At 32.5% G+C, this 4,831-nt stretch overlaps 1 pseudogene; it reads right to left on the minus strand.

The window, feature by feature from the left end:
- Positions 1-2,255: 2,255 nt before the first annotated feature.
- Positions 2,256-4,281, minus strand: LOC145569102 (galactoside 2-alpha-L-fucosyltransferase-like; annotated as a pseudogene).
- Positions 4,282-4,831: the final 550 nt, after the last annotated feature.

Genomic DNA, 4,831 nt, shown 5'->3' on the forward strand with positions numbered 1-4,831 from the left:
ATTCACAATTGTGAATTTAAATCATTTTGTTTATTTAATATATAAAATGCTAGGTTTTATGGTTAGGATTTGATTGTTATAATATATACTTGTGAGATTTTCTAATGCCAAAAATGTAATGTTCAACTGTTATAAAAACTCTATTTAATTATGAAAAACCTCATCGATGAAACCAACTCATTTAGTAAATGAGTTTTTCAATTCATGAATACAATAGCCTTTAAACGAACCGAACTTAAATAAATGATTTTAGCTTGGTTCTAGCTCAAATTTGAATTTACCTAATTAGTACTCAAACCAATTTGTTTGTACTCCAACATGTATGCTTATTCATTCAAATTAAACCTTGAGGTAGGGTAATTCTCATATCCAAACTAGATCAAATCGAATCAAAGAAAGAAATTTTGATAATTCAAAACCCGGAGATCAAAAAATAAACCACCAACATTAGGATTTTTTTTTTCTATATTTTGAATGTTTCAACTTTCAACTGAAGGTGGGCATTTTGTGCATTATTGGACCAGATTGTAAAGATGGATCTTCATTAACAGCACTAGTTGGACTAATATTATTATTATTATTTTATTTTTTTTACACAGACTAATATTTTTTTATTAATGACAATATACAAGTTTTATTTTATGCCCAAAATTAAGTCAGACATCAGATAAACAGTGGTGTATTATAGATTATTAAATGAATTAAATAAATTTTAAGTTTCAAGAAACACTATCAAATTAGAGCATCTCCAATGGTTCAATTATAAGGACTTGCTTGCAATTTAAATAAAGTTCCTAGCTACATGCTTACCATTGGAGAATAAAAAATTGAGCAACATGCTAGCAATTGTAGCCCAACCAAGCTACATGCTTGATTGAAAAAGAGACAAATAATCTCCATTCATATTGGAACATGTGTATAATTATCTATTATTTTTTTAAAACTTTATTTTTTTGCAAACTACAATATGTTGTGGCTTACCATTGAAACAAGTTGTTGCTTAAAAAGTGTTGTAGCTTAGAAATTTATGTGGAAAAGCAAGCTACAAAGCATTGTAGCTTGCCATTGGAGATGCTCTTAATTTTTGAAAAGAAAAAAATTAATTTTAAGGGCCTCTTAAAGAAAAAATTAATTTAAGGGCCTCTCAAATATTTGAGATGGCCCTTTATAGATTTATAGCTATAAATCAAACAAAATAGTTGGCACTTCTTTATTGCTATTCACACCCATCAGAGCTAAATAAACACAATTATACCAGATTCCTAGAACTTAATTACCCCAAATTTTAAGATGCACCATGGTGCACCACGCCTATATTTTTGAACATTTAGTAAAAAAATCTGAACAATTGCAAATTTTGAACATGCAATAAAAATATCTGAACATTGCAAATTTTGAACATTTAGTTAAAAAATCTAAACAATTGCAATGCATCACCCCTATACTTTTGAACATTTAGTAAAAAAAATCTGAACAATCGCAAATTTTGAACATTTAGTAAAAAAAATCTGAACATCGCAAATTTGAACATTTAGTTAAAAGGAATCTGAACAATCGCAATGCACAACGCCTATACTTTTGAACATATAGTAAAAAATATGAATAGTAACAAATTTTGAACATTTAGTAAAAAAATCTGAATAATCGCAAATTTTGAATTATTACGAGTCAAATAAATTTTGAAAGAAGTTTGTTTGACTCGTAATAATTCAATAGTTTTGTAATATAAAATGAACATTTACTGTATACAAAATGAACATTTCTTAATAAAATATGAACATAAAAATTGCATTTTTATGTTCAGTTTTTGTGACGTGCTCATTTTTTTTTTTTTTTTTACTAAATGTTCATTTTTTTGTAAAATGTTCAATTTTTTTTACTAAATATTCAAAAATATAGAGGTGATGCACCTAATTCTAGATGCACCATGGTGCACATAATACTAATTGCTTAATTGCCCCAACATTTATTTTTCCCTCAATATTGATTTTGGATTGGGCTGAACCGTGAACTCCTAAGGGCCCAACGTAATGCATGTCTTACTCTATCTAGTTCATCTTAATATTTTGAAGCCAGATACCAATATTGATAGAGAATACACTCTAGATATTATCCTCTTAATATCAATATATTTTTGTATAAATATAACTTTGCATTTTAATTATGAAAGTCATTTTTGTACAATTCAAAAAACATACAATAGTCATAGGATTCATTATGAATTAATTACAAATACATTATTGAAGCTCAAAAGATCATAAATCAACTAACTCAATTCCCCACCACAAATCATCAAAGCATTTTATGAGGATAAAGATCTGTAAAGTTAGTAATCCTAGTCTTGCCCTTGCAATCATATTGTGGAGGAGTATGAAAACAAGGCTCCATAGAAATGCCTTGTTTACAAGGCGGATCCGAGTGCTTGTTCTTCCCTAAACTAACCATGATCCATGGTTTTAACCCCCCTAAACTTTGGGCAACGTACCCAAAAGTGGACTGAGGACTAGTCACTAACACATCACACAAACTAAGCAGATATATTTCAGCCAATGCTTTCATGTTATGCATGTTGTCACCAAATTTTTCGTATCTTTCATGGCTTGGTTGATAAACTCCTATCACATCTCCATTCGCCGTTGGCCTTGTCCAATACATACTCCTCAACCTCTCAGCATACTCGGGATATAATGATGCTACTAGTACAGCTTTTGATTTCGAGGTTGTGTTTTGCCATGGAAATTCTAGAGATTTTTTTGTGTTATCCAATGAGGGTAGTATATTATGGGATTGGGTGCATGATAAAATTTGTGACATTATATTCTGGGATGGAACGTGTTGATGATCAAAGACCCTGATTTGGAGGCCGATTTTCTCATCTGCTTTAGCCAAATAAGCTTCATAAAATCTTGTGATTAGTCCCCAAGCCTCATTGGAAGGGCTAAAAAGGTAGTGTCCTAATTGGTGAAAAACTGCATCCTTCTCTAGGAACATTTTATTTAGCTCTTCCTTATAGGATGAACTCATGAATAATGAAGGAGCGAAATATTGGTCTGATATTATGATCAAAACAGGGATTTTCTGTAGGGAGACAAGAGTTTCATTGCAATGAAAATGCCGGATGTTATGATCACCGTGCCCATGTTGTATATCAAGGTGTACAAAAGACGGCAAAAGCCCACTTTCCCCTGAATTTGCCCTGTTTTTAAAGGTTGGTAATTGACTCCCAACGGTTTTTATGAGGGAATTTTTTGGGTAGAAGCCATGTTGACTTAGGAAATGGTTCACAAAAGAGGCCATCCATATCGGCCTCAAACTCAACAAGGAAAACTCGATTTTCAAGAAGGGAATATAGGAAAGCTGAAGCCATGCTAACCATTCTATTTCCTAATCCATTTGCAGGTGTCCAAACTAAGTACTTGCATGGTGTGGTCTCACTATCATGTATATGCTGTGTTCTTGATAGCTTGCTTATAATTTTTCTGTAGGACAATGATTGCAGTCCACACCGTGTATGGAGTTCTTCATAGCTCCGTAATTTGGAAATCAAATAAGAAGATGGTTTATAAGGGTTGTTTTTATGGTATGAAGAGTATTTGTACCTGCTTATGCATGATTCTTTAACAAATCCTGAAGCTATAAGTTCATCAACCAGTTTGTGCTGCTCAATAACAGGCTTGCAGCTAGGAATAGAAGAATTTGATGAACTGTTCTGCCCATCTGTATATAAATCAATGCCAATTGTGAGCAATTCATGTAATCACACAAATAACCAAAAATTTGTAATCTTAAAACAAATTGAAATCAAGCACACAACTAGAAGGAACTATGAATATATTCGAGTGTAGAAAAGATCAAATCTGACATTCAGGCTGGTTTCGGGTGCTATTTTCTGGCCCGGGTTGTGGCCTAATCTTCAGTTAGTTAGCCTTTAATCGGCCTGGCACAATGTATATGGCCAGACCGAAAAGATCAGCCTTGCACATGATTAGTTAATCCAGACCGATGTGCTATTATAAGATCCTTACCTGCAGCCAATTGTGTGACATCCTGTGAAATTCCTCCCAAGAGATTAGCTGAACTCTTCTTCAAAGGTTTTACAGTTGTATCAAATGGCTCAGAAACAGGAAGTTTCGAGTCTTTGAACAAGATCAGAAAAACAGGCAGACTTATGAAACAAACAACCAAGATCAATGTGACTCTTGAATATTTCCATCCTTCATTGACCCTCTCAGTAAATCGTTCAACGAGTTGCATCGTTTGAGAGATGTGCAGTGTTCTCATCTTTGCTAAAACCAAAATATGAGCCAAAACATCCTCCTTAACAACATCAAAATTACGCGAGCAATTAATTATAAGTGTAGTATCAGAAATAGCGATGCAACCTGCTACTTTAAGTTACTAGAATTGGGTTTATATATATGCATAAGAGTCAAAAGGGGTGTGATCTGAAGCTTTCTTAGCTAAATTTAGTGTACTATTCAGCAGCTCACATGCAAAATGGGTGCTTTAAGTGAACAAAAAGATGGGTTTTCTTGCACTTCAATTAACAAGCAGGAATTTCTTTTTTTTTACTGGAATTTCAGTGAAATGGACTATAAATGGAGTTGTAGACTAGTAGTAGTAACATCAAGCTGCTGTTATTTTCTGGACAGTAAGAACAGCATACAGCTTAAAAGCTTGTTATTTGTATATTTATGAAAATCTTTAAGGGACGCGTCTTTCTATTTAAACTTTCAAATGAAAGAACAAGTTTGGAAGTAAAAAATATACGGATTAGATCGATTTAATGTTTCATTAATCTAACTTCTGATTTTACTGAAGAGTAATTGTT

This window comes from Chenopodium album, chromosome 11, assembly GCF_948465745.1.
Source record: "Chenopodium album chromosome 11, dcCheAlbu1.1, whole genome shotgun sequence".
Lineage (NCBI taxonomy): Eukaryota > Viridiplantae > Streptophyta > Magnoliopsida > Caryophyllales > Amaranthaceae > Chenopodium > Chenopodium album.